Source organism: Dipodomys ordii, unplaced genomic scaffold (assembly GCF_000151885.1).
Source record: "Dipodomys ordii isolate 6190 unplaced genomic scaffold, Dord_2.0 Scaffold1000000616, whole genome shotgun sequence".
Lineage (NCBI taxonomy): Eukaryota > Metazoa > Chordata > Mammalia > Rodentia > Heteromyidae > Dipodomys > Dipodomys ordii.
This window is the reverse complement of record NW_012284233.1, coordinates 306,682-330,884: the sequence shown is the minus strand read 5'-3', so window position 1 is coordinate 330,884 and position 24,203 is coordinate 306,682. Positions and strand designations below refer to the sequence as shown.

At 37.6% G+C, this 24,203-nt stretch overlaps 1 pseudogene; it reads left to right on the top strand.

Moving 5' to 3' along the window:
• The first annotated feature begins 9,924 nt into the window (after positions 1–9,924).
• LOC106002761 lies at positions 9,925–23,574 on the top strand (annotated as a pseudogene).
• The last annotated feature ends 629 nt before the right edge of the window (positions 23,575–24,203 follow it).

Below are 24,203 nucleotides of genomic sequence, written 5' to 3'. Positions count from 1 at the left end.
ATATATTACTCCAGGAGTGATAGATCAAAACTATACTGGAGAGATAAAAATCATGGCCTCAGTGCCTACTGAGTTATATCTATTTCTGCTGGGCAAAGAATTGCTCAGCTGGTCCTAGTTCCTTTGATCTCTGTTGGAAATTCTGTTACTTCTGCCCCCACAGGCGCAAAACGTTTGGGGTCCTCGGTTGTATTCTGGATAGAAAATAGCAAACAAGGAAGGCTTGAACTTATAAATTATATTCAACAAAAGCCTTTTCGAGGCATATTGGATACTGGAGCAGATGTATCTGTAATAGCAAAAAAATATTGGTCTTCTCACTGGCCCCTTACTGCCTCTTACATCCTTACAAGGAATTGGCCATGCTACAGATCCACAGCAAAGCAGTGCTATTCTCAATTGGAAAGATGATAAGGGCCATTCTGGAACTTTTCAGTCTTATGTGCTGGATCACTTGCCCACTACTTTGTGGGGGAGAGATATTATGGAAAAAATGGGGGTTTATTTGCTTAGCCCAAATAATGTAGTCACTCGACAACTTTTAAATCAAGGACTACTACCTTCAGGGGGATTGGGGATTGGTCAGCAAGGCATTCGAGAACACATTCAGCTACAGCCTCGACCCCATAGACAAGGTTTAGAATATTTTTTAGCGGGGGCTGCTGCTCATCCTGCCCCTCACACCGATCCTATTAAATGGTTATCAAAAACTCCCGTGTGGGTGGATCAGTGGCCCCTATCAATTGAAAAGATTATTCTTTCCCACCAGCTAGTGCAGGCACAGCTGGAATTGGGCCACATAAATCTTTCTACTTCCCCATGGAATTCATCTATTTTTGTTATCAAAAAAATCTGGAAAATGGAGACTTCTTCAGGATCTCTGGTGAGTAAATGCTACTATGGAACTTATGGGGCGGTTACAACCAGGTTTGCCCTCCCCTATGGCCATCCCTCTAACAAATTGCTTCATTTTGCCTCTTCTTACACTTTCATATATCCTCGGGTGGTATCTTTATCACCTCTTTCTATGGCTGCCCTGGTGTTTACAGATGGATCTTCTAATGGAATGGCTTCTCTTACTATTGATGGGAATACTTCATCCTGGGATACTGGTCTTTCTTCAGCCCAGGAAGTTGAGCTTCAAACAGTTTTATAGGCCCTTACACTTCTGGCTACTAGTGCTTTCAATTTATATTCACATACTCATTATGTTATTTGAGCCCTTCAGGTTATTGAGACTGTCCCCTTTCTCAGAATGGCAAATTCCAGTATTTAAACTCTTTTTCGCTAAATACAGCTTCTTCTTCACTCTCGCACTTGTCCACGTTATTTTGGATTTATACGTGCCCATACTAAGCTTCCTGGTCCATTAAGTAAGGGCAATGCTATTACGGACAAGGCTACTCAGGTTTTTCTTACTCAAATTGATTTGGCAAAACAATCACATGCCACCCATCATCAAAACAGTCGTGCTTTATGCGGACAATTCCAAATCACTCTTGAGGCGGCTCGTCAAATTGTGAAGACCTGCCCTAGTTGTACTACTTTCTTACCAGAGCCCTCCATTGGAATTAACCTTCGAGATTTAGTTGCCAATCACATGTGGTAAATGGATATTACTCATATTTCATCCTTTGGACGGCTTCACATTGTCCATGTTACTATAGATACTTATTCTAATTTTATTATGGCTACTGCCCTTGCTGGGGAGACTAGCAAACATTGTATTTTCCACTCTCTGCATTGCTTTGTCACTATGGGACTTTCTAAATATATTAAAACTGACAATGGTCCAGGATATGTCGGACAAGCTTTTCAAAATTTTTGTAAATCTTATCAGATTATTCACACTACAGATATTCCCTATAATCCTCAAGGTCAAGGAATTGTTGAACGAGCTAATGGTTTGCTCAAACACCAAAATTTTAAATTAAAAGGTAGGGATTTATACCCCTCCTCTCTTGTTAATATTCTTTCTTATGCTTTGTACTAAATTTTTTAAACTAAATTGTTAATGGCCTTTCCACAGCACAGCCGTTTTGGGAAAAAAGAGAGCAAAGAGCTTTGGCTCAAGTTAAGTGGAAGGATCCTTTAACAGGTGCTTGGCATGGACCTGATCAGGTTTTAACATGGGGTCAAGGACATGTTTGTGTTTTCTTGCAGGAAGAAAATGATGCCCGCTGGTTGCCTGAGCGTTGTGTTAGGATTGTGGAGGCTCACTCAAATGACACAAACGCTGACACCAATGTGTCCGGCTTACATGCCGGATTCCCCGATTGTGCACCCAGCCACCTGGGAGAGAGTTGAAGTACTCATAAATGTAAATGGATCAACATATGGTACAGCCCCCAATTCTTTCATCCATTAGACCAAGATGTGAGATTTCTCAGTTTCAGGTATTGGAACTCCTTTATGCTTTACCACCAATTTTTAAAGCTCCATTCCAGACTGTATTTTTATGCGATCCATAACTCATAAAATTTGGATCACAGACACAAATCAAATGTTCAATATACAGATGACATCTTTGACAACTGGGCACCTAGTTTATGCAAATTCTACTCTATCCTATAGGATACCCCGTTGCATTAATTCTTCACAAATAGTAGATTCTACAGGAAAGCCTCATTCAATAAGGTGCAGGCATGTGCAGCCAGTTGTTACCAATATTTCTGGAACTAATTCTCAATTAATGGATTGGTCTGGAGCTAATCTTACTAATCAGTTCAAACCTGGATTGTGGTGGATGAATGGGCATCCTCAACATCATGTTTGGATGATGGTGGCTGCACTCAATAATATAACCTGGCCCAATTAATCCCTTTTAAAAAATATTATGAGTTGTGTATCCTCACCCCATGTCATTATGTATGGACCATTTAATATTTCTATAGGAGCTAATTATTTTAATGTTACCTGTTCTAAATGTTCTTTTACTAATTGCTTGTATAGCAGCATAACTGAATCCATAATTATTGTTAGACAACCACCTTTTGTTGTGCTTCCTGTACCTGTAAATAGTTCTGAAACTTGGTGTGAAGATTCTTGTATTCAGGTGTTGAAACATTTGAAAGAACTAATGTGCTCTCGTAGATTTGTTGGGCTACTTATAGCTGGTGTTCTGGCCTTTATTTCGTTAGCTGCCGCTGAGGCACTAACTCGAAATGTACAAATTGCCCATTATCTTAATCAGCTTGCTCATAATACTACACAAGCTCTCTACTTTCAAGGTCAGATTGATGACAAGGTAGAACAAAAACTAGAAGCATTATATGAGTCAGTATTATCTTTAGGAGAACAAGTTCGCGCTCTGCAAACTTTACAGTGAGTGCGCTGTCATGCCAGGTTTGATTTTATTTGTGTGACCCCTCATATATATAATGAATCAAATCACTCATGGAAAAAGGTTGTAGAATATCTCAATGATATTTGGCACCATAATAACTTGTTTTTAGATCTTTTTCAACTTCACAGGCAAATAGCTAGATTACAACAAGCCCCACCGCTGGACTCTGAAGTGGCTAAAATTGCTAAAGAGCTGTTTGAACAATTTCAACGCTATATCCCTTCCCTGACTAATGTTAAAGGATTGTTAATGACATTCCTTGGCGCCGGTCTATTTTTATTAATGGTTTTTCTATGGCTTCCTTGTATTATACGTGCACTGCAAAACTCTCTTATGAGTTTAGCCAGCCAGCTACATAAGATCAAGCTCCAAATAAGTGAATTCCCCCAAGAGGAACTGCAGCTAGAGATGGGTAAAAGGGGGTGCCAGTCTGACCAACCTAAGACAGGGCATTCAACTTCTCTCTGAAGAAGTTCCCCATGATGGGTAAGGCAGACAAGGTGATCCACCCAAACTAAGACAGGTGGGTTCGCTTCTTCAAACACAGACAGGGGAGATGTTGGGAGCTGACAGTAAAGCTCTAAGGTCATGTTGACCTCTTTGCTCACTTGAAGGCACATACAAGGAACTGGCTTTCATGAAAAACACCAGGTGCCTGGGATTGCTTTGCTATATCTTCAGAGTTTGTTTTACTTTCTGCCAGTTGACCTTGTCTTATTTTTACTACACTCTGTTTTTATTAAAATTTTCCTTGTTTTTCTGCAGTATGGTAACCTGATGTTACCTCTTGACTTCTAATAGTATATAATAGGGAAAGTTAAAAATAAACGGTGCTGCAGTCTTGAGCTGCAGACCTCCTGACCCCATCCTTTGTCTTATGTCTTTATTTTTCTGCATCGTCACCTCCTCATTCAGGATTACTTTCATTGCCAGCAGGCTCTGGCAATCTCGGCTTCTGCAGTTGGGAGAGCAATATCCCCATGCATACACACACTCCTGGAACTTAGGGTTTGACACTGGTCGAACCCTTGCAACAACCTCACTTCCTGCAGAGTGGCACAGCACAATATGCGAACTGTAGTCAGCACTGGAGTAGATATGAAGCCCTTGTCTGTTGTATGGCTACTGAAGATCTTCACCCAATTTGTGGGCTTAATATTGATCTTGATGGCTATGTCCTTTAACATGAAGAAAATATGTGGTTTCATGAAATACCATTTGTACAATCTTTCTTTGATTTCTTATGTTTCTGTGTCTGTATGAGAAAATTCAACCTGTGGCAAGGAACCCTAGAGTTTCTCATGTTCCATCCTGTAATGTTTTTATGCTGTGAGCTTTTGCTTCCAGGTCTTTAACTCATTTGGAGGTGCTTCTGCTGCAAGGTGTTATGTAAGGATCTAGCTTTAGTTTTTGAAGTTTTTAATCAATTTTGCTAGCACTATTTAATGAAGAGGATTCTTCCATTCTATTTTTTCCTATATATTTTTAAATGTAAAAACAGGGTATGGAGGGGAGATAGTTACATGAGTAGTGTAATGAGTACATTTCCTATTGAGCATTGTTACATCCTCCTTTGATTTTCCTTTACTATCCCTTCCTCACCACTTCCCCAACTCCTCCCGCCCCACCCTAAAATTGTAAAGTTCATTTTCAACATAGTTTCTTGTACTACCTGTATCCTTATTTAAGTATTTTATTATATACCTTCCCCAGCACAAATGACAAAATATATATACAAGATGCAGGACACTGGAATCAGATCCAGTGAAAACAGGGGTTTTACCATGGGAAAGAACATACAACAAAAACACTTGTGTCCCTTTCTTGTGTTCAGATCTCTTAACATCATCTTATATGAAAACACTTGTGTCCCTTTCTTGTGTTCAGTTCTCTTAACATCATCTTATATGGAATATAATATTTTCCAAGTCTTTTCATTTCCTAACAAATGGGGCAACATAATCTTTTCTGATGGAGGCATAGAATTCATATATATATATATATATATATATATATGTGTGTGTGTGTGTGTGTGTGTATATATATATATATATATATATATATATATATATATATATCAGAGAAATGGGTATATACTTCTCTTTCTTTGATGAGTCCCTGACAGGTTTGTGAATGAGGGTTATGCTGGATTCATGCAAAAAGGTTTTGTAGTGCACTTCGTTTTCATCTTCATTGAAGAGTTGCAGAAGTATTGGTGTGAGGTCAGCTTTGAAGGCTTTGTAGAATTCCACTGTAAATACATCTGGTCCTGGGCTTTTCTTGGGTGAGAGGACTTTTATTGTAGTTTCTATTTCAATGCTTGATATGGGTCTATTAAGTTGTTTAAGTCATCTTGGTTTATTTTGGGGATGTTAATAAGTGCTAAAAATCATCCATATTTTTCAGATTCTTGAACTTATTAGCATAAAGATTTGAGAAGTATCTCCTTATTATATTCTGACTCATGGTTTTTTCTCTAGTGATGTTTCTATTCTCATCTCTTAGTTTATTTATTTGGGTGTGTTCTATTTTTTCCTGGTAAGATTTACTAAGGGTCTTTCAATTTTAGTAATTTTTTCAAATAACCATCTCTGTCTTGTTGATTCTTTTCATAGAGTGATTTTGAACTCTAATTCATTTAATTCTGATTAAATTTTAATTCTTTGTTTCCATCTACTGTTTGGGGGTTTAGCTTGTTGCTCTTTTTCAAGGAGCTTTAATTGCCTCATTAAATTGGTTTAAGATCTCTCCAATTTGTTAACGTAGGAACTCAGAGCTAGAAACTTGCCTCTGAGTACTGCTATTCTGTTTCCCGGAGGAGCTGAGAGTTTGTGTGTTGATTTTTGTTAACTATCATGAACATTTGAATTTTCTTTTGAATCTCTTCCATGACCCATAGGTGGTTCAACAGTGCACTGTTCAGCCTTCATGTGTGGAAGGACTTCCTTTGGTGGCTTCTGGTGTTGAATTCTAATTTTATTCCCTGTAGTCTGAAAGAATGCAGAGCATAATTTCAATGTTTCTGAAATTGGACAAATTTTCTTTGTGGCCTAGAATGTGGTCTATTTCCCAGAAAGTTCCATGTGCTGTTGAGAAGAAGGTGTAATCTGATGCTGTGGGGTAAAATATTTGGTAAATATTGTCTAATTGATTTATGCAGATGTTAAGATGAGGTTTTTCTGTTGAGTTTTTGCTGGGTTGATCTATCTAGCGGGGTCGTGGTGTGTTAAAGTCCACAACAATAATTGTTTTTTGGATCTATGTGTCATTTAAGGAAAAGTAGTATTTCTTGGATAAATTTAGGTGCTCTGTTATATGATGAGTAGATATTTAGAATCGTAAAATCCTCCTGAAGGAGAGATCTATTAATTAGTATGTAGTGACTTTTTTGTCTCTTCGCATTGATTTTAATTTGAAGTCTATTTCATCTGGTATGAGAATTGCAATTCCGTCATGTTTATAGGGGCTGTTTGCTTGGTAGATTTTATTCCAGCCTTTCACTTTCAGAATATGTTTATTTTTATGGACATGGTCTGTCTCTTGAAAACAGCAGATAGACGGTTCTTGATTTTTGATCCAACTGGAAAATCTATGTCATTTAATTAGCGAGTTAAGTCCATTAATAATTTGGGGGTGGGGAGCTGTGCCTTGTCTATTCTTGTTGTTATTACATAGTTTTCTGTTTGTGGACTGCTTCATTGGCTATAACCTGTTTTTGTTTGTTTTCTTTGTGTTGAATGTCTTTGAGGATTTTTTGTAGAACTGGTTTTGTAGCAAAATATTGCTTCAGATTTTCCTTGATCTGGAAGGTTTTTATTGTCCTTCTGCTGTGCATGAGAGCTTACTTATGTAGAATATTCTTGGTTGGTAGTTATTTGTCTTAGGGCATGGCATACCACTTTCCAGGCCATCTTTGCATTTATGGTGTCTGCTGAGAAGTCTGAGGTAATTCTGATTGGGTTACCTTTATATGTGATTATTCTCTTCTCACTGGTATCTGTAAGAATTCCTTCCTTAGTTGGTATATATTTGGTATAGATTATCATATGGTAGTGGGATGACCTGTTCTTGTCTGGTCTAGTTGTGGTTCTAAAAACTTCTATCTAGATGGGACTGTCCTATCATATATTTGGGAAGTTCTCTGCTAGGATTCTGCTGAGTATATTTCCTAGTCCATTGGCTTCCTTCTCTGGGCCCACTTGTATACCTAATAATCTCTAATTAGGCTTTCTGAGTGTATCCTCTATTTACTGCAGTGATCTGTCATGATTCTTGGTTTTGTTATGAATATCTGTGTCCTCTTTCTCTATGGAATCTAAACTCTTTGGCCTCCAAGAATCTTTCTTCTGCCTTCTCCATTCTGCTTTCAAGGTTTTTTACTTTACTGTTTAGCTCCTTCTTGCTGGTCTTACTTAATGGTGGCCAGCTCTTATTAAGGTTTTCTTTTAATTCTTGAATAGATTGCCTTACCTCCTGGAGTTGGCTTGCAGACTTCTCTTTCCACTCCTTTATCAGGGTTTCTATCTTTTCATTAGAATCTTTTTCCCTCTGCTGGAGTTCCTTTATCCTTTCATTTGTGGATGCAATGAAGTAATCTATTAGCTTCTGGTCGACCTCATCATGTTCTCTTATAGCCTATCAAGGGTGTTCAATTTTTCATTCAGCATATTTACTAGCCATGCTTTTTTGGGGGGGGTCTGATAGTGGGGCCTGAACTCTGGGCCTGGGCAATATCCCTCAGCTCTTCAGCTAAAGACTAATGCTCTACCACTTGTGCCACAGCACCACTTCCAGCTTTTTATTCTTTTTTTCTTTTGTGGTGCTGAGGAATCAATCCCAGGGCCTCATGCATGCAAGGCAAGCACTCTAGCACTGAGCCACCTACCCAGCCCAACCAGCCATGTTTTTAAACTACCTTGAGCATTATCCTCTAGGTTGTTCTGGGACTGCTCTGTAGCTTGTTGATTTGAAGGTGGTGTAGCGTTTAGTTGATTGGACATATTTCTTGTGTTTCTGCAGTTAGGTCTACCCATTTGGAGACAAGAACCACACTGGTCGACAAGAGAACAGTCTTTTAGGATTGGAGCCAACTGGGTGTCTTGTAGATGTATAGATCTGAGGGTATCAGAGCTATGTGTGGGGTTTTTTCTATTTAGTTCTCTTTTTCTTTGGTTGGAGAGGGATGTTGTGGCTCAGAGGATGAGACTATGTACAATTGTAACTTTTGAGACAATCTGGGTTGGGCTGTTAAATAGTCTGACCCTTAGAGTTAACAAGATGGGTCCCTTGTACTCAAAATAATCAAGTAGAACCAATTTTATGGCCAAAAAAGAACCAATTGTAAATTGAATCAGATATAAACAGGGATCTATGGACTGGAGAACATTGAGAAGAGGAGGGCTAGGATTGGAGACATATAAAGTTAAGTTCAGAAGAGAAATTGAGTATAATGATAGTAGTGGGGTAAAAACAGCTTAGAGGAGATGTATTTGTAGTAGTTGGAGAATAGAGACCTTGTTTCCGAGCGTAAGGAACAAAATAACTCAAAGAAAGGTTATGTAGAGAATAGCTTAGGGATCTAGATGAAGATAAGGAAAGAATTATATATAAGTATATTTGGGAGAGTTGCTAACATTAGAAAAAGTTTTATTCAGATATTATTGTAAAGTCACTTAATCTAAGATAACTCCTGTAATTATTGTTTGCACACATAGAAGGAGGCCTTACTTTTTGTATAGAACTAGACAGGGTAGCTCTGATGGAGTAGTAATATAATGTGGAAGGAAATAAAAAGGGGAGAGTGAGAGGAAAACATACAAATTAAGAAATTGGAAAGTGGAAGAAAACACAAAATACTAATGAAAAATCTAAGATGTAAGTGAAATTGCAAATCCTAAAATACAATACATAAAAGTAATACATAGAAATAAAACAAACAGCAAATGATAAAACATAAAAACAAACACACAAAACAAAATCAAAGAAAAAATCCTAAAGAGTGGGTTTTTCGGGTTGTTTGTGGGAGCTTGAGTCTCTGCGTAGTCCTCAAAGCTGATTCCTGATAGAACCTTGTATGCCTTACAAAAGTCCACTTTCCTTGTGGTTTGATTGTGAACATATGGCCTTTTGATGAGGGAGTGTGCCTACTGGTGGCAGGGAGTTTGGGGGTTTCAGGGTTGTAGACTGCTATCGCAGGCCTGGAACTGTGTTCCCAGGCTTTCTCAGTTAGCCTTGGGAGGCTTGGGAATGGAGCTTATGTCCATTTTGGGCTCTGATATCATCCCTCTATTTTGGAATGGGGCTTGTGTCAGAGGCCTTTGGGATCCCACAGAGAATTGCCACCTCCAGGGATTGGACCCAATTGGGTAACTCACAAGGTCTGTAGCTGGTAGTGCACTCAACCTATGCTATGGCTATGCTATGGCTGCCAGGAAGGAGTTGGGTGTGGGTGTTTGCAGGTCCTGGTTGGGGGTGGCATCTGCTGCAGCTTAAGGATTTCCTCTGCAGCATGGTGAGTCCTTCCACAAGAAGGATTGGGTGGGTCTTGGTTTGGTGGGCTGGTGTGGGCAGCGGGGGCCATGCTTGTTGCAGCAGAGGCAGTGGGAAGCCTTGTGGCTGGCTGCATGCAGCTGGGAAATCCTGGCACACCAAGCCCTGTGGTGCAGGAGCACCTCAAGGGTAGGTTCACTATATCTCTTTTTGCTTTCCTTATTTGCCTACTAGGATCATCCTCTTGTAGCAGGAAAAGTCAACATAATTAGGGTTTGATTGGAGTGGATCTCTTCAGGTGAAGTGTGGCTGTGCCCCTAGATCTTCTTTTGGTCAGAGACACATAGTGGGACTACCTGTGAGAGTGCTGCTTTCCTCCTGGAGCCCCTTTTTAACTAAATGTATTTCAAGATTTTTAGGATTTCAGAATTCCTTTGGTTGTTTGCATTATTTATTCTCAAATTTATTAGACTAACTCATTTAAACTTAGGAGGAGAATGATTCTGTGCTGAAGCCTGCTTCGTAGAGTTGCTTGTAAGTAAAGACACCTAGGATATTTTGCATCTCCCTGTATAGAGTAGACTAGATTGGGTTGACATTTCTATGATTTCCATGCAAAAGCTATACTGTACAATGTGAAGTGTGGAATCAAGTGATTGGTGGACATTGGTTTAGGTTTTTCATTCTTTTCTTTCAATACTCTATCATGTATATGGCTCTATTATTCTTGGTGCATTGTATTACAAATACTTGATATACAGCATGATGAGGATTATACATAAATCAAATGAGAGGAAAATTTGTCTTAACAATGTAAGTTTTTGAATACTTGAAAAGGGGAAAGGGTTGGGTCAGAATTAAATTAGCAGGTTATCAACATTCAAAACTCAATATCCAAAGGAATGAAAACAGAAGAAATTTATGTGGTGTTTAATATATTCAGACTTTCTTATTTGTCATGTTTGATATAACGTGATAGTAATAGATCTACAATGAGTAAAAGTCAGTTTTGTTGCACTTCTACAGGTGTTACATCACCAACCCTTGAGAATGCTAACCTGAGGCTCATAACAGAAAAAAACAGATATTAAAATCCTTAATGATACTGACTAAAATAAATAAAATTCACAGCCCTTTCTTAAGAGGGAATGGTATGTTGACTATGTTTAGCAGCCAAATACATTTTTATAGGCACATGACTATCAAGAAAGTAGAGATTGAAGACAGACTCAATACATGGATTCAATTAAATGATGAAAACAAGGAGCTATGTAAATACCTGGTGCCAGATGGAAATCAGTTCTACAGACAACAGACTCCAGCATTGAAGAAGAGGTTGTGACATTTCAGAAAGTGAGCCAGCAGGCATTCTCAGGTGGACATAGTTAGAACCCTATTCCCACTGGTGAAAATCCGTTATATAGGTGTTTCCTGTAAGAACTGAGGAATTTTTAGAACCACTTTTCATCTATCTGAGGGAAAGAAAAGAGTCCAAAGAGGTGAAAAGTGTGACCCCTTTGTAGGTGGGCATGTATTGAGAGCAGTTGCTTTCTCTGGTTTGGAAAATCTGTTAGGAGCAGGGGAATTGTGTATCCTGAAGTATCTTGATGTCTCAGACATGTGAAGGATTCTAGCTACCACCAAAGGCAGAGGTAAACTACAATGAATTTGCTACGTTTAGGTGGTCACTAGGACCCAGATGTGATGTAAGTAACAAGACTGTTGTTCATATAGTTAATGCAACTGAGTTCCATCCATTTGTAGGATCTCAAGTAAGTTAGAATGTAGAGATATTAGAGAGGCTGTTGCATTAAGAAAGTAACAAGTTTACAACTTTGGTGGAGGGGAAGATTGAGTGGGGGGAGTGGGGGAGGATGGGAAGGGTTGGGAAGGGAAAACAAAGGAGGAAGCTACATTGCTTGATAAGAAATGTATTCATTATCTTTCCCATGTAATTGTAACCGCTCTGTACAGTATTTTCACAATAAAAATAAATAAAAATTTAAAAAAACACATCGTAAATATGCTTACATGGTCTTGCTTGAGTTTTTAGCCCCTTCCTGTAAAATTGATTTAAGTCATAGTATGATTAGAATTTTTCAATTACAAAAAAAAGAGGCATGCATATATTTTTGGTAAAGAAGAAATGCATTTTGGGGGCTGGAATTGAAAAAAAAGAAAAAAGTAATTGGCAGAATAATGTAGCGTCCTGTTTTAAATTCCTCTTGCAGGAGTGTATTAAGGAAAGTATCTTCCTCAGTGCAATCAAGTCCCAGTTGAAGCAAATGGGATAGCAGTTGATAAGGACAACAGCAATATGAGACTTGTCAAGATGATGACAAGCTTACCAAAATCAATGAGCACTGGCAACATATCCTCCATGTCATTGGAACGAGGTTAGAAATGCCTGAAAATTGTTTTCTAATCCCATGGTTCTACCCAGAGCTAAGAAACTAAGCATGTTCTTCCTCTACTGTCATCTAGCAGTTTCATAAAATTGAAGATTCATATTTGATGATTAGAAAGGAAAATTGGAAATAGTACACTCAGCATTAAAAGTGATGTATTATTAGTAAACAATGCTATGTTTGGGTTAGTTTTTTTCTCTAGTACTGAGGATCAAACCAGGAACTTCTGGTAGGGAAATGCTGCACTTGTGTTGCTTTGAGACTCAATCTTCCTATGTTACCCAGAATGGCCTTCATCTCCTGAGCTTGAATGATCCTTGCAGCCTTACAAGTTGCTGGACTATAGGTGTACCACTGTACCTGTATAGATTAGGTTTACACATATATTTTGAGAGAACTTGTCATGAAGAATTTAGGAATTCTCTGTCAAAGCTGCATTATAAGTAAAGGAACTCTATTGTCCCAATGATGCCTGACTATTCCTGACTGTGTTGCAAATGCCAGAGCTCATGGCACAAGCCTGCTTTCTAGAAGAGGCCCGTGACTGCTCCCACATGCAGGACCTGAGATAATAGACTTATTCCAAAGTCTAATGGGTAACATCTGGGCAGACAAGTTTGAGGTAACTGAGTTACTGAGAGGAACTCCTAGGATTATAGACGAGGTAGGAATTCAAACCAAGTACGGCATGCAAAACAGATGGAAAGCCATCAAGCTTCACATTGACCTACCCTTCACTTCAATCTTGCACACCCACCCACATTCCCCCGGATCTCCCCAAACCACTATGTCTTTGAACAGCAATGGTAGTGATGTACCATGATGTAAGACCGCTCCTCCCACCCCACACAGGATGCTTTTCACTACCTAGCTGAAAAAATTATTAAAGAAATGATCATACTGACAACCCAAGTTCAAGCTACACAAACAACAACGAAAAGAAAAGAAAAAAATTTAAAAAGGGAAAATTTTGGAAATAGCCAAAAACTCCTGAATGTTTCAGAGATGGGATTTGGGCATTTCTGGGAAATGTTTAGATTTTTTATAAATCTAAATTGGTGCAAGGATTATGCAGTATATCTACCACGCAATTCTGCTACTTTATTGCTGTGTATATATTAGAGCATGGAAAATGATTCAACAATCCGTTTAGTGGCTGCAAATATCTTTTTATAGTGACCAGAGGGCCATGACAAAATGTAACGAACAGACAAAATTTACATTCAACAGAAACTATCTGTTAAAAATAAACACACAAGAGTCTCATAACCTCAATTATATTAATAGAACTAAAAATTAAAAAGCCAACTTATCTCATGCTTCCAATACATTTCCATTTTTTGAGTGGTCTAACAATGTTTCAGGAGGCACACAATGCTTTTCATGAAAAAAAAGCTCACCTATGTTCCCACATTTGGGAGAAAAAGGTCCCCATGCATCTATGCAGTCCTGGGAACTAGGGTCTAGCACTTGTGGAAGCCCACCTCCTCCAGGGTGGCACAGTGCATTGTGGACATTTTAGTCTGTATTGCAGCACAGATCCTTTGAAAGTGCATAGTTTGTTTTTTGTTTTGTTTTGTTTTTCTTTTTTTCTTTTTAAAAAGCAGGGCAACGATCCTTCTGCACATGTGCCTCCCCACCCCATTTGGGTATTTTCAGCCTGTAAATTCCAGTTCCTTTCCCGTTGCCTTGCTGCTGGAAGTTTTCTCTTCAGTGGAGCTTGGGAGGTGTAACATGAAGGGATCTCAGACTGCAGAACCAATGGCAGGTAGAAATTGCGAGCTGGATGCAGAACCCAAGAAGGAGTCTGTCCTCCACATATTCCTCCAGTATGGGGCTGATGATTTGTTCAGGGTTCAAGAGTTTGTGCTGCCAAAGCACTTGTGCCTCCAGGTGCCAGAAACTGGCTCACAAAGCTCTGACAGAAGTTGGGTAGTTCTCTCGAATAAGAAAAACAAGGAACTGTGCATTTCTATTTCCATGACTATGAAACACTGCTCGTAACCCATGTGACTTTATTAAACTTTGCCCAGGAGGAAGATGAGCATGGTAACATTTTTAGTGAAATTGTGAAGTGTGGGCCTGTTTTGACTCCATTTATATGGCATTTGTATTTTGGGTTTCTGTGTTGTTTATGTCGAGGTATCTCTGTTCTGTGCCTCCCTTGTTAGATTTCTTACCCCTCCTGCCTTTAGTTCACACGTGTTTGTACAAGACCTTCTTTGTAGGAACAGGTCTACATGAGATATTACAGTAGTGTGTGATAGTCCTGTTTTTTTCCTCTTTCTGTTAAGCAATGAAGCGTAGCAATGTTTGAAGGAGGATACCTTGTCAACTTTGACAAGCCATACAGAGCAGAGGCAGAAAGGCAAAGGAAGGACAAAATGTTTTCAACTTTCTTGCCTTAAGCAAAAATTGAATCTACTTCCTAGAGCACAAGGCTCAGGTGTACACTTTCCTCTAACAATCCCAATCACTAGCTGCTGTTGGAAATTTAACACTAACTAGTAGGAGGGGAAATGAACTTGCCTGAGGAATCAGACAGAACCTAGCTCTCAGAAGGGACATGGGGTTGTGGTTTGTGGAGGAGAGGAATAATTGTCACAACTGAAAGTATCTATCTCTGTTCTTACTAGTTTATTCAGCCTGTTCACACTATCAATTCTTGTACATGATCTCTCAAATGTCTCACCTGTGGATATACTGATAGTAGCCTTAAAGTGTTGTTTTTTTACCTGCAGTTGAGAAAGTGTTGGTCACAGACTGTTACAGAAGGAAACTTGAGGTACTTTGTTTTGCTCAAAGTTGTATGTTTTGTAGATGGAAGATGTAACAAAGTATTAGCTAGTGTTCTCCATTTTGTGTCAATCTGCTCAAAGAAGTATTAATTCACTTAAGAATTTCTTAATGGGAATTGAAGTCAATGAAGCTTGAACATTCCTTTAAAATATCTTAGTGAAACATATTGATCCCTTTTATCCTTTGCACTTCCTATGGATTTTCCTAGATTAAAATGTTACTAGCATGGATATTCCCCAGTTTATTTGTTCTTGACCAGTTATCACTTCTCCACTAGAATATTGAGCCTATTTTACATCACTTAAAATGAGAAATTGTTGAAATAGGTATTCCAAAACAATTGTTCAGTAGAATTTAAATACACTACAATGCACTTTTTTGTGTGCTAATCCTGGTTCCTGGGCTCAAGCCCTGGACACTGACCCTGAGCTTCTTTTTTCCAGCCTAATGTTCTACCATTTGAGCGACATCTCCACCTCCAGGTATTTTTAGTAGTTTATTGGAGATCAGAGTCACTTAGATTTTCCTGCCCCAGCTGGTTTCAATCTGTGGTGCTCAGAAATCAAACTTCTGAGTAGCTAACATTAAAATCATAAGCCAACTCAGCCCAATTACAATAAACTCTTTTAAATACACATTATATTTCTAATAAAATAATATGAAAAAACACTTTAAATTTTAAGGAGAGTAGTCCAAATCTGAAAACAAAAAGAAAATATCCCATCCTGAAATCTACAACACTCCTGGTCTTGAGTATTTGAATATGGATAATTAGTGTATAATAATTACTTTGTGCTGGGCACCGGTGGCTCACACCTGTAATCCTAGCTACTGAGGAGGCTGAGATCTGAGGATCACGGTTCAAAGCCAGCCCAGGGAGAAAATTCCGTGAGACTCTTATCTCCAATAAAACCACTAGAAAACTGGAAGTGGTGCTGTGGCTGAAGTGGTAGAGCGCTCGTCTTGAGCTGAAGAGCACAGGGACAGCGCCCAAGCCCAGAGTTCAAGCCCCACGACTGATCCAAAAAATAAAATTTCTTTGTAAGTTTTTAGAGAAAACATTCTTGTGATGTGGAAAAACTCAATATGAATTTGCAGATGTTGCTTTTAAATGATTCCTAGTGTGTTTCTTAGAAGAAAGGACCTAAGTGAAATTTATAGAGTAGATTTTCATTTTTCATGCATATCACTATGGAGTTCATTTTATTTTATATAAAGAGTATCCATTCCATGCAGTTGTTTTAAAAAAAAACTGTGTGGATGGATAGTAGCATTTCCTGTTTAATAAGCCAACCAACAAATACAAGGAAAAGTATATAGGTATGTAATTTTAAAATTTTTATTGGTCTGCATTTTGGCGTGTCATCAGCTTGGAATTTTATGTTAGTATTATTGGTATAACTTAAGATTTTAATCTTCTGGTTCTTTGGCTGTGGTTGTTGGTTGGGACAGTGTAAATCCTATGAGTAGTATTTCATGTTACATCTTTATTGAGTCCTTTATCTTCATCAGGATGGCCACAATTCTTCATATGATTGTTTAAGAAGTAAGCATTAGGGACTTCTCACACCTCTATTTACATAATCTTTACTGATTATGTGAAGCAGGTTAAAAGGCAAATTTCAAGTCATTGCACAAGGGTACTCTGAGTATTTGGATACAGGGAAGTATTTCATTTGAAAACCACTACTGAAATATTATGCAAGTAAAATGTATTGTATAAATTTTCCTGTATAATTACGGGTGAAAAGTATTGAGTTATAACCTATATGCTCTCCATGAAATTTAAATATGTCAATGAATAAGATAGAGTACAAAAGCTCAATGGAGTCCTAGAATCCATTTTAACGAATAGAAAAATAATTCATACAACCCTAAGTATTAATAACTAGTGTTATTGAAGGTGTGGATTTTTATTTCAATTATTCAATTATTTTTAGGAACCTTAGTTTTAATGTTTTGTGTGTGTATTAACCTAGAAATGAATTGCTTTTATACTGTCTGTTTAGCAACTAATGGACTGTGGAGTCAACTTCAGGTGAGTATTTCATACTCTACTTGAGATATAAAAGATTCTTGTCCCATAAGAAGGCTTTTGTGTTTTTTCACTCCATATATGTTTTCAGCAGAAAAATCTGGAGCATAATCACACAGGTTCTTTCCTGACTATGTCAGTTGCCTTTTCTCTAAGCCAGGCTTCCAGAATCTTCTGTTCATTATCAACAACAAGAAAGAATGAGAGGATCTGTGGTGAGTTGCTTTTTATTTCTCATTTTCCAAATTCCATTTTAGCAAGCTTAGGGTGTCTACGATTTAAAAACAGAAAAAGTGATTCTGCTTTAGGAACATGTTTCTAAATCAGATAAAGATGATTTTTAGAGTTGGATTTTCGAGAAAACAACTTGTACATCTTATTGTTGCAATGAGTCCACCTGTATCCCTAGGTAAAGGTTTGTTTTTACCCTTCCCCTCCGCAAATTATACCAACATCAAAGACAGTGAAAGCAGGGGTTATACCATGGGGGGAGGGACATACAAAGCAACATAGAAATCATCTTATAAATATGTTAGAAACAATTGCATGAAAGAAAAAAAAGCACTTGAATACTTATCTTGGGGTTCACAATGTACTCATTATCTTGCCCATGTAATTGCAACTCCTCTGTACGGTATTGTCACAATTTTTTTAAAAGATGGTTTTTAGAATGAGTAGATTATAACATGTTACAGTCTGTCTAAATTGAGGGAAGATTTGCTTCCAGTTTTTCTGATGTGAGAATAAGTAGTTACACTTGTTATGTGATTCAGTGACATTGAGAATGTCACTTGTCATGGAAAATGAACATTTGCCAGCAACTTGTCAGAGATCACCTCTTTATTAGTAATGTTGGATTATGTTGCAGAGTTTTTACCAGTGTTTATGAAATAGTGTGCTCTCACAGACAGCTTCAACTGTTATAGATGACTGAGTAACTATATGTAATTAAATTACTCTCCATACATACTTCTTGGCCTGCTTCCTGGTCCCTGACTACATAAAACTTGATAATAGTTGATGATATAGGCCCTCTGTATTTTCTCTAGTTGTCCTCACGAGATTTTTTTCTCTATTTTTCTCTTTCTGAGAGAAGTAAAAATTTAAAAAAAGATAGCATAAGCAAAAACTAATAATGAAAAATACAAATAACGATAATATGTAAGGATATGAACATCAGACCAAAATATATGACCACAGATACAGACCATTGATAATAACTGACATATCATACAATTTGATAATAAAAGTTTTATGGTGAAAAGCAAAGTATGCGAATCCATCTTTAAAGGGCCATGCAATTATAATATCTTTAATCTACAAATTTGTAGAACTCAATATGAGAAATAAAAATACGTGATAAATACAAGAAAATTTAAAAATATATTTGTAATATTTTATGAGTGAAATAAACACAGGGGAAATTACAATGGATCTCAAAGAAATGTAATCTACCATTGTGATTTATAGAATATTAAATGTAGCCATTTTCTTACTACACCTTTGAAATAAAAACAAATGCATTGGGGTTGGGAATATGGCTAAGTGGTAGAGTATTTGCCTACCATACATGAAGCCCTAAGTTCAGTTCCTCATAAAAATTAAGAAATGGCATTGGGGCTTAAGTGATAGAGTGGTAGCCTTGACCAAATCAAGATCAGGAATGGTACCCAGGACTGGCCCCCAGTTCAAGCCCCAGGAATAGCAAAAAAGGTTTAAATATGTATAGTCTATTCACATGAATATCTTCTGGAGGGTGGGGGAAAGCCAGAGAACTTGAAGGAAATAGGGTAAAAAAGTGGATCTTAGGAGGTCATTAGGCATTGATGAAAGTAAGCTATACAAGTCATGATTCACGATGGAAGTGTGGTGGAGATAAGTGTCTCACAGCTTTCTTGCCAGGGCTGGCTTTGTACCATGATCTTCAGATCTCAGATTACTGAGTAGCTAGAATTACAGGCGTGAACCACTGGTGCCCAGAAATGATTTGTTTTTAGTAGATATGTGAATATTTATTGGACTTTCAATGCTATTTAGATGTAAGATTCCAGTCTTTGTGAAGTGTCACTTGTTTCTAAGGAAAGCTTCAGGTGGATTATATACATTCCAAAGCAATTTAATTCTCATTCTTCAAGAATTCGAATCAGCAGTTTGACAAAAGTTCCAAACTACACAAAATTGAGATGATTATCATGGGTGGATATACAATCTAGCACGCACACACACACACACACACACACACACACACATACATATATAAGTACATATGTATTTATATCTGTATACATAAAATTATACACACATACATATATAAATACAAATGTATTTATAAATTATAAATTTATAATTATAATTTATATTTTATATTATAATATAATATATATTTATTCTATGAATATATAATATAATTTATAATATAAATTTATAAAATTTATAATTTATAAATACATTTGTATTTATATATGTATATATAAAATTATATATTTATATAAATACATGTGTATTTATATGTGTGGTGTGTGTGTGTGCAGTGGTTCACGCCTGTAATCCAGGCTCCTTAGGAGTCTGAAATCTGAGGCTTTCATTTTGAAGCCAGTAATGCTACTAAAGTCTCCATGAAACACGTATCTCAAATTAAGCACTCATAAACTGGAAGTGGAGCTAGACTCAAACTAATAGAATCTTAGCCTGGAAAAAAAGAACTGAGTTCAAACCACACAACCTGCAAAGTTTAAACCAATGCTGGGGGAAAGTCAACCATGGAGCCAGTGTGAAATAAGAAAGAAGATTTGGAGCAACTTGATAAACAGAATATCTGAGATCTTACAGCTATTTTGACACAGAATGAACAATAGGTCTCCACTCTTTCTTATTAACAGGGCACTGTGTTCCTAAACCTCAATTGATTGTCAAGCTGGAGGAAGATGATGAGCCATATATGGGAGAAGCCTCAGACTAGAATTTCGCAGGTCTAATAACAACAGGTGCTGGAGGAGATGCGGAGAGAAGGGAATATTACTGCATTCTTGGTGGGAGTGTAAACCTATTCAACCACTTTGGAAAGCAGTATGGAGGTTCCTCAAATGATTCCACATAACACTCCCCTATGGCCCAGCAAACCCACTTTTGGACATTTACCCAAATGATCACAAACAAGACCACACTAAAGCTATCAGCACTAGTATATTTACCATAGCTTAGATATGGGACCAACCCAGATGCCTCTCAGTAGAAGAATGGATAAGAAAATGTGGTATCTATACACAATGGAATTCTACGCCTTTATCAGAAAGAATGATATTGCCCCATTTGTTAGGAAATGGAAAGACTTGGAAAAAATTATATTAAGTGAAGTAAGGCAGGCCCAAAGAAACATAGGCCCCATGGCTTCTATTTTTGCAATAACTAGTGTATGTCTGAGTCAAGGAGAAAAGGTCAGATAAGTTGAAGTTAGGGGAATCAACCCAAGATAAGTATTCATTTTTTTCTTTCATGCGATTGTTTCTAACATATTTATAAGATTATTTTATTGTTCCTTTGTATGTCCCTCTCCCATGGTATAACCCCTGCCTGCACTGTATTTTTATGTTGATATAATTTGTGGAGGGAAAGGGAAAAAACACATCGTTTAAATAGGGATATAGGTGGACCCATTGCAAAAATGAGATGTACAAGTCGTTATGTCTAAAAACGAACTTTTCAACTTTGGGGTTGGGGGAAAGAACGGGGGGGAGGTTAGGGAAGGGGAGCCGGTGGGGAGATGGGAAGGGATGGGAACGGGAAACAAAGGAGGAGGCAACAATGCTTGATAAGAAATGTACTCATTATCTTGCCCATTAATTGTAGCACCTCTGTACAGTATTTTCACAATAAAAAAATAATTTCACAGGTGAGTTAAAGCATCTTGCATAATGATCTTGGATCCAGAACTGAGTTGCTAAATTCACCTTGCTCTGTACTGACCAATAATATTCCTAATTCCCCCGAGTCCCATGTGTTGCAGAGAACTTGGTGTTTCTTTGGGTTGGATTTGTGAATCAAAAATGCATGCAGATACATACTGAACTGTGTGTGGCCATAAAGTTAAATTTAGCAATTCTTTCTCTGTGTGCAAATTGTTCTGACAAAAAAAGAAAATTAGAAATGTCAAAGATGACATTTCATTTTCTTTGAAACTAGGACAAGGCAGATATAGGATATGAGTAGGCCAAGACTGCTATCCTCTGATAAAGATAAGGTGGGGAGAGGCCGGGATGCAGAATCAAAGTTTTAGTCTAGAGAGAATGATTAACTAGGTGGTGAGCTGGAGAATCTTTGGGCTTCCATAGGTTTGAGGGGCAGGAATAAATTTTGATGAAACTTTGTTTAAAAAGGAGAGAAACAAATTTTAAAATTACTAAGATAACTTAAGATAATTCATTGTGGTAAGTTAGAACTCAAGAGATGGTGTATAAAACCTTACCCTCAGGTGACTGGCAAAAGGCTTGTATATACTATTTTAAGGGGGGAAAAGGGGTTGGGAAGGTGGCTTAGTGGTAGAGCGCTTGCCTTGCATGCATGAGGCCCTGGGTTCGATTCCTCAGCACCACATAAGCAGAAAAAAAAGGCCGAAAGTGGTGCTATGGCTCAAGTGGTAGCGTGCTAGCCTTGAGCTGAAGGGCTAAGGAACAGCGCCCAGGCCCAGAGTTCAGGACCCACAACCAGAACCCCCCCCACGAAAAACAAAAAGCAATTATAACCCTAAAAAAACCAGTATTTCAGAAAAAACCAAAATACTAAATACGACAGTATGTAGCCTAACATGCTATCACTAAATAGTTTAGAAATTTGTGTAAATAATTCCTCTGATATGAAAAAGACGAGAAAACTGAAACAGAAAAAACATTTTCCATCATAAAATATTAGTATTGGTTTCTTAATCAATACATCATGGATAACAAAATATATCTCTCTATAAATCAAAACCTATTTGAATATCTTAAAATCTCTAACAGTATGGGAAATATGTCTTTACCTTTACATTAAGGATTTGATTTATGTTTTTGTCTTTTTTTCATGACTCATTTTAGATGTTCAAGAAATGGAGGATTTGATTAAAACGTACCAGGAAGGTTCAGATGAATGTGTGTGTGAAGTATCTGTCATGGATAGTAACAGAGTGGAGCAAAGAGTGGATTACTAACAACTTCTAACTTGGCCTCAGAACAGAAGCCAGAGCTGAATAGGAATGACGAGAACTCCTTAAGGGTGAGGACTGTAGAGTTCATTCAACATCAGAACATTTTCCCCTATTGCGAGTCTGGTGAGATGCCTGCTGCATATACGCCTGTTCTGTCACCTATAGATAAACAATCCCTTAGATATTTGGAGCCTTTTAGTCAAAATTATGAGGGTCCAAATAAGCGTCAGTATTTTGAATATGGAGTAGGGAAGATTTTAAACTCAGAGACCATGTTCTTTCCACATAATTAGGTTTGTGTCAAAGATCAAGCTTATAACCATAATGAATATAGAGAAGAATATGTTAAGTCTTCACTCCTTGCCCAAGAAATTTGTCAGGGAGGGAGAAAATCACCTGAGAGCACTATATGCGGAAAAACATTCCACTTAAGGTCTACAGAAACTATGAATCAGAAAAGACACACAGGAAAGAATCCTCATACATGTAGTGAATTAAGCGTTCAATCAGTAAGGATTTACACCTTACAAAACCTCAGAGGAAATATCCAGAGGAGCCTGATGAGTTTAAGCAATGTGCAAAATATATCTCTAAGAAGTCAGAACTTACTTGCCAACCTAAAACACCACAAGAAGAGAAACTCTATGAATATGAAGAATGTAGGAAAATTTTCACTCTGAAGTTAGGTCCCAGAAAGCATCAGAGAACTGACGCAGAACAGAAACCTTATAAATATAATGAATATGGAAAGTATTTCAGATGTAAGTCAAAGCTTAGTGTCCATCAGAGAACCCACACAGGAGAGAAACTTTATGAATGTAAAAAATGTAGAAAGTATTACAGATAGAAGTTACAACTTACTGCCCATCAGAGAACACACACAGGAGAGAAACCTTATGAATGTAACAAATGTGGAAAGTATATCAGACGTAAGTTACACCTTACTGTCCATCAGAGAATACACACAGGAGGAAAACCTTATGAACATAACAAATGTGGAAAGTGTTTTCCTCAGAGGACACACCTTTGTCATCATCAGAGAACACACACAGGAGAGAAAATTTAAAAATGTAATGTGTGTGCAAAGACTTTTACCCAGAAATCAGACCTTACTATTCATCAGAGTACACACACAGGAGAGAAACCTTATGAATGTACCAAATGTGGAAAGTATTTTCTATGTAAGTCACACCTTACTGTCCATCAGAGAACACACACAGGAGAGAAACCATATGAATGTAACAAGTGTGGCAAGTCCTTCACATGGAGTTCACAGATCAGCAGGCATAAAAGAATACACAAAGATGAGAAAACTTAGGAATTTGCTAAATACGGAAAATCTTTCACCTGGAAGAAAAATCAGCTTGTATCAGAGAACCCAAACAGGATATAAGACTTGTGATTATAGCAAATGTGCAGTCTTTCACATAGAAGGAATACCTCAGTGTTCAACCTTGAATGCACACAGAGAAAAATCTTATGAATAAAATATGTGGAATTTTTTTCAAGAAGAAATCATACTTGAATTTTCATCAGCAAACACACAGGAGAGAAACTTTATGAATGTAACAGTATCAAAAACGTCCTTCAGTAGGAAGTCATGCATGGATGAGTGTTTATAGAGCACACGCAAGAATGAAAACTTATGGATAATATCAATGTAGAAAATCTTACTTTGAAGTCATACCTCAGTGTTCATCAGAGAAATGACTCTCATAGGAGAAAATAAACTAACAAATATAAGAAATATGCAATGACTTTTACTGTGAAGTCAGTCCTCAGTGCATCCAAGAATATAAACAGGAGATAAAAAGTGAATATAATAAATGTAGACAACTATTTAGTCAGAAGTCATGTCTCTACAGGTTTCAGAGACCTGGCAACATGACAGAGTGTCTAGTGAAAATTAGAGGATGTCTTTCAAGCAGAAATCACCCTTCAGTCAGC